Raw genomic sequence first — 11,713 nt, 5'->3', positions numbered from 1 at the left:
ATTACGAATTTTGAAATTAATATGATTTTTTAAAGGGCAAGCGAAGCTTAAGTGTTCCTTCACTGGTTAGTTTACCCTATATTTCACTTGCTTATTTTTTATTGTTTTCAAAATAAATCGATTTTTTTACCTTGCGAGACAATGTTGAACCATTTCAAAATATGCATGATTTGAAAAGTATAGTACTGTGTAAAACAACACTTGCCTAGTTGAACTTAAAAATAAAATTTACCTACTTCAAAATGTTCACAGTAAAAAATCCCTTTAAACTCACCATTTATTTCCATATGCAAGTTTCTTATCATAACATCCCATTATGTAACTATTTAAAATCAATAAGATATCATAACAGAAATGTCAGAGTTCGTAGAATTTCTTTGTAAGTAAAATATGTTGACTTAACTTACTTTATTTCTGAGTAGATATAAAGAACGAATTATATGAATTTATAGTACGTGTTGGAATAGAAAGTACGGGAGAATTTCTAATTTATTTTACTATGTGATATTCAAATTTATTATTTTCTTAGTTTATATCTCTTTTCTGGAATTATGGATTTTTTTAAAAGTTTTATCAGGAACTTTTATTGCTTCAGATACATTAGTGTTTATGCTTATTACGAAAGCATGATATATTATTTATAGATATAAAACACTCTCTAAATGTATCATTTTATAGTTCAAATCATTATTCTTTTTAAAAACAAAATCGAAATTTTTTTTAATACATGTTGATTCTAAATTATCACAGATCTTTTTAATCAACTGAAATTCCTTGTTTTCCTAATCAATATAATGGCATATAATTTATTGATATAAAATGTTGAAGGTATTCAATTTTCTTACACTGTTAGAGTTCCCATTCTGAAATTATGGTAAAATAACCGACAGCAGTCTGTCCATCTGATTAACCGTAAAGTTTACGATAAAAAACGTGTTTTACCTTAACGGTTTTGAAACAGTTTGCAACTAGTATGGTTAAAGACACCTGAATATAAAACTGAACAGTTTTTAAACCATTTACAACTAGCATAGTTTCAAAACCAGAAAAAGGTAATTTAACTGGACTTGGAGATAGTTTGGTAGCTTTAAAGTGCTGCCATCTAGTGTAAAGGAGAGCATCATACTCTAATAGACCAGAGTCACAAATTGGGGAGTGCAGGACACTGGAAACTCTTCATTGTTGAAAGGAATTAAGGAAATACAGGAGTATCGACACTGGGACTCGAACCCCTGTTCTTTTGGTCATGAGATGGACAGATTAGCCATCTTGCCAACAATATGTACCCAAATGCAAGGAACTAAGTAGCTTCATTACGTGGGACGATAAAATCCAGGTTGTTTAACTGTATTAAGTGAAATCAGTTAGTAAACGATTTTTCTCACAGTTAACAGTTTGAATACTATCTTATTTATGTCAATTTGACTGTTTAATTTGAATATGGTAAAATAAAATTAAATAAATTGTTGTTTAACCATTTTTACCGAGAAATTTCGAACAGTGTAGATCAACTCATTAAACTGTTGATGAATCTAATAAGCATTATTTTTCACATGCATTTATTCGGAATTTCAAACTATTGTTTTATGTATTTACGCAATAAAAAATATTTTGTAAACATGGTAGAACACATTTCAATAATTTTTAAATAAGTATATTAAGGATGCACTCCCTCTTTATAAAATGTGTTTTTTTTTAGACATTGAAAGGTGAACTTAAAGTAATAAAAATGAAGATATTCAACGAATGAACTGATCAACCAAATCTTCTGAATCTAATCCTATTGAGCATACATGAGATGCTCTTAGTAAGGACATTTGCAACAGGCCAATTTATCCCCCCCCCTCCTCCAGAATCGATGAGGAGTTTAAAAAAAACTTTGCGACTTCCGCAATTACTCCTGAACTCACTTGTTAACAGCATGGCTACTCATTGTGCATGATGAGTAGCCATGCTGTTATCATGGCGACTCATTGTCTCAGATGCAACCAAACAGAATACTAGTCATATTTTTCTGCCATTTTAACCACTTCCCTTTCCAATTGTTTTAAAGAAAAAAAATGCAAAAAATCTACAAATTTTTTTTTTTTATTAATAAATGCAAGGAACTAAAACAAAACATAGTACACAAGTAGAAATTTAATTTTTTTATGCGTAAAAAATATTTAATTTACCATCAGTTTACGATCCCAAATTATCTCGGGCAATAAAAAAAGTTAAATATTAGTCTTTGTATATGTTCACATCTTTATAATCTGAAAAATCATCTGCATTTTTTTTCGTACGCCATTTTTTTACTCCTTTTTTTATATGTAAATTCATCAACCGTTGTATATACAATTGTACAAAACACGTTTGCAGTCCCACAAATAACAAAACTCTCAAATAAATATTGGCAAACTTCCAATCACAGCAGATTATTATTATTTTTTGTCTTGCTTCCGGCCGAATAAAAACGTGACAAAATAAAACGTATTGACGAATTCTGCTATGCCCGAGTTTACTCGGGATAATAAACATTTGCAAAATATACATACCCGAGTTAACTCGGGATAATCAGAGAAGCGGTTAACCGGTAAATTTAAAATCTCTGTACAATTGGACAGTATTCATAATAAGGGCATTTGCCGAAATGCTTTATTAGTTGATTTGATTGTGATTCTGAATAGCATTTTAATTGTTGTTTTGCATACAATAAACTATACACGCAATTTCCCTCCAGCATTTCTTGAGTTATTTGATTCCCCATTTCTTAATTTTGCCCACTGGTGTACACGATGTTTCGTGACAATTATGAAGTTCGTAAAGGATATTCTTAACAAGCATAATGATTAAAGAATTGTGGTTTAAAAATAATGCTATAAAAGACAATTCTATTTCTAAAGGCATGTTGGTATAAACTAAAATATAAGCAGACATATGGACTGAAACAGAAACTTATTTACTATAGTGATTTTATAGTGAAACTTAAATGCACTGGAGACACTTGTTATTTTTGAACAAGGGTAGTTTTTAAATAATTTAAAACTTAATTTTTAAATAGTTTATTTGTGTATCAGTTTAATAATTATGAGATTATTTAACATGAATTCATAAATAATTTGCGTTTGATTTATTTTATTTCTTATAGAATATTCATGCTAAATGTCCATAAATTATTTTATTTCTATAACCATCGTTGAACAGTCAAACAAATTTTGGGCTTACGCAACCAACGCAATGTTCAACTACTTGCAATTTTGAACCCAATCCGGAAGACAAGGGAACTCCTGGATAAAGTATTAAGACGCAGCATCGTGAATGATTTTTTGATGGAACTTACCTGAATTTGCGTTCCATGGATAAGAAAACCACGAAAGCCTCCCACGGTTAGCCTGATGGCTAGGGGACTTTAACCCACGATCCGTCTACCATTGAGGATATTTTAAGTCAGCACTGCAGTCCCAGAGAGCCGGTTGTGGAATACATATTGATCAACCATAGCTGGGATTTGAACCCAGTTCACCTCATTGGAAGGCGAACGCTCTATCCCCTGAGTCACCACTGCTCCCAAAAAATATTAAAATATTTAAATGTATTTTTAATTTATTTTGTCTTTTAATAATAAAGAGTTCAATAAGAGTTGCAAGTTTAATAGTTAAGACATGCCTACTTAAATTAGTTTTGTATCATTCAATGTTGCAATTACCGTTTTATACTGTTTAATTATAAAAACTAATTGTAATAATTAATTATAATAATTAATTGTAAAAAATAATTTAAACATAAGTTAACAAAATGAAATCATGCATTTCATTTTACGAGATCGATAATTAATTTGTGGACAATTATAAAATAGGCGGATTTAAATTTATGATAATCTTTAAACAAGGATTATAAAAATATCTTCATTAAGAAATTTAATAAATATCTCAATTGAAAATATAACTTAAATATTTATTTGAAATATTTGTTTTCGACAAAATATTGAAGCATAAACGTTTTGTAAATCATGTTTGATTGAATAAAACATTCAGCTATTCGAGAAAATGTTTTTCCCTTTTTTTTGTCTAAAAACATTTAAGTGTTTAGTTAAATCTTTGATTAGTGAGAAAAAAAGTATTTTCGTTACATTTCTTTCAAGAATCCTCAGAAATAAAAGATTCTTCGCGAGTTCTCTTTTTGATTATCTACCAGTTTTGTTTTGTTTTTCCCATTCGCAACTCTTCCAAATATTTAATTAGCTCAACTCTAAGGCACAGTTAAAAAATTTTGATTTCTGTTAAGAATAGATTTCTGAATTACTAAGCAGATAAACGTAAAAAGCGAAACTGTAAGTTAAACTTTGAAAAGTATTTTAGGGGATAGTAAACATTTATTCAAAATTTAATGGATGAATGCACTGAATTGCTGAGAAGTGTTTGCCATTCCAAAGTGTTTTTTCTTCAAATACCTTACCAATTATATTCGATATTATTAAAAATGAGAAGAAATCTTAATTTTTAGTCTTTAAACCCCTGTGTGTGTTAATTATTTCAAAATGTCTCCAATATTTTTTTAAAAATACTTGGAACTATTTGATCTAAAATAAAATGTAATCAAAAATTAACCGCATGAACTAGGCTTCTTATATACTCAAAATGGATGATTATTCCACTCTAAAAAAGAATTATTCATAAACTAAACAATTCCAAATGTAAACAGTGTATACAGACTTTTTGAAAGAAACTGAAGAAAAATAGTCAAAAATCTGTAGAAAATTTGTGAAGGGATCACTATGCTAGACCACTCTGGGCAGTTGAGTCAACTATGATGATGCTTTTAATATTAGATGCCAGCGGTCTTACTCATTTCGCGTTACCCAATGGGCAACTGTGAACCAAACTCACGGAGGCGAGTAACATTGCCCACGCCACACTGCCACAAACCCGTTCATAGGGTGGGCCACATTCACACCTCACGCACAACAGAGGACAACACAAGAGAGAGAAACATCCATGCCCAGAGCGGGATTTGAACCCGTGGCCATTGGCTTCGCATTCAAGCGCACCTTGCCGGCTTGTAATTAATGTAAAAAATATTAGAAATTAATTTTAAACAAATTTCTTCACACATTATTTATTCTTTTACGATCCAATCATTTTGACTGCTTTTGCGCTTTATAGGTATATACTAAGTTTCAATTTTTCTAGTGTTAAGGGAAGTAAAAGCTTTATAACGTTAAAAAACGCTAGATTTTTCAAAATTGTTTAAAATAAACTATATTTTACTGAATCCAAAAAATTTAACTCTTACATATATGACCCTTATAAATAGTTTAAATTAGCGAAAACAAATTGTAAACAAATAGCATCTAGCTCAATTGTTGTATAGTTCCGGTTTCAAAAATACAAACAAATAAACACTACTTTTAATCTGATTTTTCTTAAGACTTTTTTCTAAGTACATCTGGCAACAACTGTTGTTAAATTTATAAGCTGCTTCGCAGTTTGGAACCATAGCGTACACTATTGTGTAGTTTATTGTTGTTATTTTCAATAAGGAAGTGATTTTTAAAGTTTTGGACTGTCTTAGAATTTTAATTGTCATATCTCGTAGCAATTAAGACAGGTCGAAATCGTTTAGTAAAAGAAAATCTCGAATCTCCCAAGATGTTCAGATGCCTTCAGAAAACGGTGTGGCGCAGTTGTTAGTTCTTCAAATCAAAAATTAACTGCGTCTTATTCTTTTGAAAGAAAAGATCGAAAGTTTAATAACAATGAAACACTTGATAGCGATATTATCATTAGTTGGTAAGCGTAAATATTTTTTCGTCATATTCGAGTTTATCAACTGCATGTTATACTTACGAAACTGAATGCGTAATTAAACCCATTCCTAAAGTACATTTAATTTATTTAAAAAAGATTATTTTCTTTTTTATTGTTTAATTTATTTATTTTTGAAATAATTTTTATGCAAAATGTGACATATATCAGACAAAAAGGGATGTTGGCGACAAAATTTAATGCTACTTTCTAAAATTAAAATATCTACGAGATTTATATCAAAAAAGTTTAAAATCGAAATCAAAGTAAAATATCAAACATACTTCTAAAATATATATAAACGGTAAAAGTGGGTTTTTTTTAAAGAAATTTTTGCTAAATGTAATTTATAAATTATAATTTAAAATTTATAATTAATTTATAATTTATAATTAATTTATAATTATAAATTTATAATTTTAAATGTTTGCTAAATGAATTTTATAACCGTCGTTGAACAGCCGAACCAATTTAGGGTTTACGGTTACAAGTGTTCAACTCAGTATCCTTGTAATTTTGAACATAATCCAGAATACTCATGTATCAAGTATTGGGAAAAACTTGTCTTCGTGGAGGACTTTTTGATACCAAACACACATTTGCGTTACATAGAGAGGAAAATCACAAAAACCTTCCACAGTTAGCCCAATGGCAAGGGAACTCAAACCTATGATCCGTCTACCACTGAGAAAATTTTACGCCGGCACTGTGGTCGGTGCGAGCCGGATGTGGATTTCGAACAGAGCAGCTATCACTGAGATCGAACCCGGGTCACCTCATTGGGAGGCGAGCACTCTATCCCCTGAGTGACCATGGCAGTGTCATGTATATATTATATCCCTCGTTGAACAGCCGACCCAATTTTGGGTTTGCGGCTACTGATGTTCAACTTCGTAGCCTTGTAACTTTGCACCCAATCCAGAAGACAAGGGAACTCTTGGATCAAGTATTGGGAGAAATTAGACTTTGTGAATGACCTTTTGATGAAACTAACCCACATTTGCGTTACGTGGAGAGGAAGACCACGAGAACCTCCCACGGTTAGTCCGATGGCTAGGGGACTCTACCCCATGATCCGTCTACCACTTACGTCAGCACTGTAATCGGTGTAAGCCGGATGAGGAATTCGTGTCAACCAGCCATCTCCGGGATCGAATCCCGGCTCATCTCTTTGGAAGGCGAACGCTCTATCCCCTGAGCCATCGCGGCTCTGTGTCATGTATATAAATTATATTTTAGTTATATATAAACTGAACTATGGTACTTATCAGTGCGAACACAGAGCACAATTATAGAGTTGGGGAAGAAAATTGCCATATTGTCCAATCGATTTTAGCCTTTTAATAATAAAAAAAACTTTTTTTAATATACTCATTTTAGAATGTTAATATTATTACTATTAAGTTCAAGACAGTTTACTAAATTCATTTCGAACTGTTATAACACTTTAAAAACTTGGTGACCGTTTTAGAGAAGAAATTTCACTTTATATTCAACTAACGGGTACGTTTGATTAACCCAATAAAAAAGAAGAAGAAACTAAACTTAATTCCGATAAATTTAGTGCATACTAGTAATGCGATCCGAAACGAACATTTGGAGTTATTTGATACTAAAGTGAAGACACAAAAATTGTTTTACGGCTTATATTCATTGGCATGACCAAATTACCATTTTTATTTCGATTCGATTTTGTTTCAGATACGACTATTTTATTCTGAAATATATATCTATATACAAATTTTGCCTTTGAGTTATCTATTGAATGATTGAATATACTTGTCGTAGGAATACGCATTGATTTTTTTATGATTTCTTTGCCACTATTTCTATATTTAAAATGAACGATTCTTTTATGACCAGGAATATTTTAATACATATTAAAGCTAAACAATGGAAATTTGCGATTGATACGCGCTTAAGTTTTTCCCCCAAGGTTTTATATTTCAATAACATACTAAAACTGTTATTTATAATACTCTATAGTAATTATTCAACTTTGAAATAGAGATCGATAAACGTAAAATCTTAGCATTCAAAACTAAGGATATTGTAATTGAGACTATGTATGCTTAAATTATATGAACAGAGAATGAGCAGTTAACATTATTAACTATTTTATCTTTGAAATTATAGAGATCGATAAATGTAAAATCTTAGCATTCAAAACTAAGGATATTGTAACTGAGACTATGTATGTTTAAATTATATTAACAGAGAATGAGCAGTTAACGTTATTAACTATTTTATCTTTGAAATTAAAAAGATCGATAAACGTAAAATCTTATCATTCAAAACTAAGGATATTGTAACTGAGACTATGTATGCTTAAATTATATTAACAGAGGGTGAGCAGTTAACATTATCTTTGTCAACATTATCTATTTTTTCTTTGAAGTTAAAAAGATCGATTAACTTAAAATCTTAGCATTCAAAACTAAGGATATTGTAATTGAGACTACGTATGTTTAAATTATATTAACAGAGGGTGAGCAGTTAACATTATCTTTGTCAACATTATCTATTTTTTCTTTGAAATTAAAAAGATCGATAAACGTGAAATCTTAGCATTCAAAACTAAAGATATTGTAATTGAGACTACGAATGTTTACATTTTATGAACAGAGAATGAGCAGTTAACATTATTAACTATTTTATCTTTGATATTATAGAGATCGATAAACGTAAAATCTTAGCATGCAAAACTAAGGATATTGTAATTGAGACTATGTATGTTTAAATTATATTAACAGAGAATGAGCAGTTAACATTATCTTTGTCAACATTATCGATTTTTTCTTTGAAATTAAAGGGATCGATGAATTTGAAATTTCAGTATATAAAACTATGGATTTTGAAATTGAGACTACATATGTTTAAATTATATTAACAGAGAAGGATTGGGATTAAAGGAGGCAATTTAAGCATTAAGGAGGCGTGATAGGACTTTAAATGTAGTAGCGTAGTAAGCTTTTTAGTGTAGCCTCCTCCAGAAGACTACGTTTTATTTAATTTAGTAACCAGGTGTGTACAGGCGATTCATTTTTAGTTTTCATATAATCAGTTTTCAACAACGCAGCCTCGTAGTTTTGAACCCATCCCCTCAACAGAAGATCAAAATTGCGATGGCATGTCTTCGGATGATCATCAGGGATATTTCCCAGACAGTCTCTAATAGCCCATTGGGCAGCTCTACCGCGGCGTAAATAATCTACCTACTTACCTACCTAGAGATATTTGCATTGCTCGAAAAATTGATGAACCCATGACAAACCAAATAAGCATGGAAAGTAAAACAACTCATGAATAAACAGGAAAAAATAAAGGTTATATAAAGATTTCATTACTATAAGTAAAACATGCAAACAGCATTTTAAACTTATTCGCATTAAATATTATGATGCATTTTCCTTAAATACTGTTTTTATCTGTCATAATAAAATTGAATCATAATTTCAGGAAGCAACAGATCTTGAAGATCTAGAAACTTGAAAAAAAAACACAGCTGCAGACATATATGAATGTGACATTGAATGCTAACACTTATATAAATCTTGGCATAAATGGTATCTGTATCTATAGTAAATGATACGGATGTTATCATAGCTTGCAAAATTTGAAAGTTACCAAATGAAAAGTATACGAAAATATTTTGACGGAATTATAGTATTGGGAAACATGAATATTCAATTAAAAATACACTTCTCTATAATAATGGAAAAGACTTTTTCAGTTTCTGATATTATTTTTTTTGATTTTAAAAGGAAATACTTAAAAGATTATTTATAACTTTAGAGATGTTTAGTTTGTGCGATTGTTCATAATTAGCAATATAATTTAAAGCTTTCAAAAGTTTAAGAGACCGACAATAAATTACGAAAGAAAACAAGAATTTTTGAACACTCTGTGCCAGAAAAGTAAACTTGTAACTTGGTTGCTATTTTCGATAACTGCATAAAATTTCGTATTAAATATTTACAGAAATATGGACATTTTTATATAAAAATAATTTTTGGTCTTACGTACTTTGGCGATAACATTAAAAATATTCAATAAAAATTAACAATATTTTGGGAGCATTTTGAAATTATTCACAAAATTATTGTTTTGAAACTTAAAAAAAAAATCATTAAAAACTGGACAAGATATGCGTATTTAAATTAGCTCCTTCATACTGCGCATGCAAGAAAAAAAAGTCATTTTTTTCCATACTTCTGCAGAGAATCGTATTTGGCAACTAAAGAAAAAAATTTTATTTGAAAAGTTTCAAGCAAATTTCTAAGTAGTTTCTATACTTTTTAAAAGAAAGCTGAAAACAATAAGGGTTTTGTCACAAATTTTATGTGTACAAATTTTAATTTGTACTGAGATTGATTAAAAATTACACTGGCAAAGTGGGGAGATAATCCACCATAAAGGAATGTTTTCTTTTACTTTATTTCCCTATACCGTACATTTGCATGTGCGGATAATTATTGTAAGGTATTATTATTTGTTATTAAATTTTGTCGTATGATACAAAATGAAATTTGTCGAAAATCCCTTATAAATTAGAGCCTTCTTTTAAAAAGTACAAAAAATACTTAAAAAATTGCTTGAAACTTCTTAAATTTTTAAGAAATTAAAATCAGATTTAATTCGAAATTAAATTCAATTATAAATTCAATTAGAAATTAAATTAAATTATAAATTCAATTCGAAATTAAATTCAATTATAAATTGAATTCTAATTCAAATTCAATTAGAAATTAAATTCAATTATAAATTCAATTCTAATTCAAATTCAATTAGGATTTAACTAGAAATTAGAATCAGATTAGAAATTGGCCGAATGCAATTCACTTGAAAATTTCGAAAATTTTTTTGCTTCATTTTTCTGCCCATGCGCAGAATAGAACTACTTTAAAAACTCTTATCTTGCGCAGATTTTAAAAATTTTGTTCTCATATTTTAAAACAATATTTTTGTCTATAATTTAATTTAAAAATCTTGCAAAACATTGTTAAATTTTATTGAAAATTTTTAAAGTTATATACCTGTATATCTGTTATATAACTGTAANTATGTATGTATGTATGTATGTATGTATGTATGTATGTATGTATGTATGTAAAATTTTATAAAATATTATATTTTAATAAATTTTTCTTCTCTTTTAAACACATCTCTGTATTTTTCCCTAGTTTTCTTTATATTTTTAACTTATTTCTCTAATTTCGTGTGTTTGGGTCGTTGCTCTTTAAGCCTATTTTTATGGATTTAAACAAAAATATTAATTTAGTGCCTGGTAAAAATATGTTAAACATTTTAATTATTCTACATGTTGTACTTGATACGAGGAATCTCATCCCAGAGGGGACCTTCAGATCGATGACCTGCTACTCCTAAAACAAAGAATTTTTAGAATTTCATTCAATTCCAGAATTTTCCCCATCTTATAAAAAGTGTGGTAATAAAAGATGTGAAACTTACCCAAAAATATTGACAAAAAACATATAATTTAAAATAACTATAGCTTTAAATTTGATTGTAAAATTAATGATGTTATTTTGTAATATGAAATATGCTGGCAAACTAGTAATTCTCTTAATTTTAAAAATAATCAATATCGTTCAGTAATATAATTGTCAATAACTCAGAATTGAACTATTTTAGACTGCATGATTAATTAGAAATTCAATTCAATTGTAAATTCAATTATAAATTCAATTAGAAATTCAATTCAATTAGAAATTCAATTCTAATTAAAATTCAATTAGGATTTAGCTAGAAATTAGAATCAGATTAGAAATTTGCCGAATGCGATTCACTTGAAAATTACGTTGAATAGTTAAACGTTACTTGAATAGTTAAAATTAATATTTTAGATATAGTAGAAAATATTGATTTAACACTATAAAAAGAAAATTATTGCATGCTTATTTTAT

The sequence above is a fragment of the Parasteatoda tepidariorum genome, chromosome 3, assembly GCF_043381705.1.
Source record: "Parasteatoda tepidariorum isolate YZ-2023 chromosome 3, CAS_Ptep_4.0, whole genome shotgun sequence".
NCBI lineage: Eukaryota > Metazoa > Arthropoda > Arachnida > Araneae > Theridiidae > Parasteatoda > Parasteatoda tepidariorum.
Note: the sequence above shows the minus strand (reverse complement) of the source record.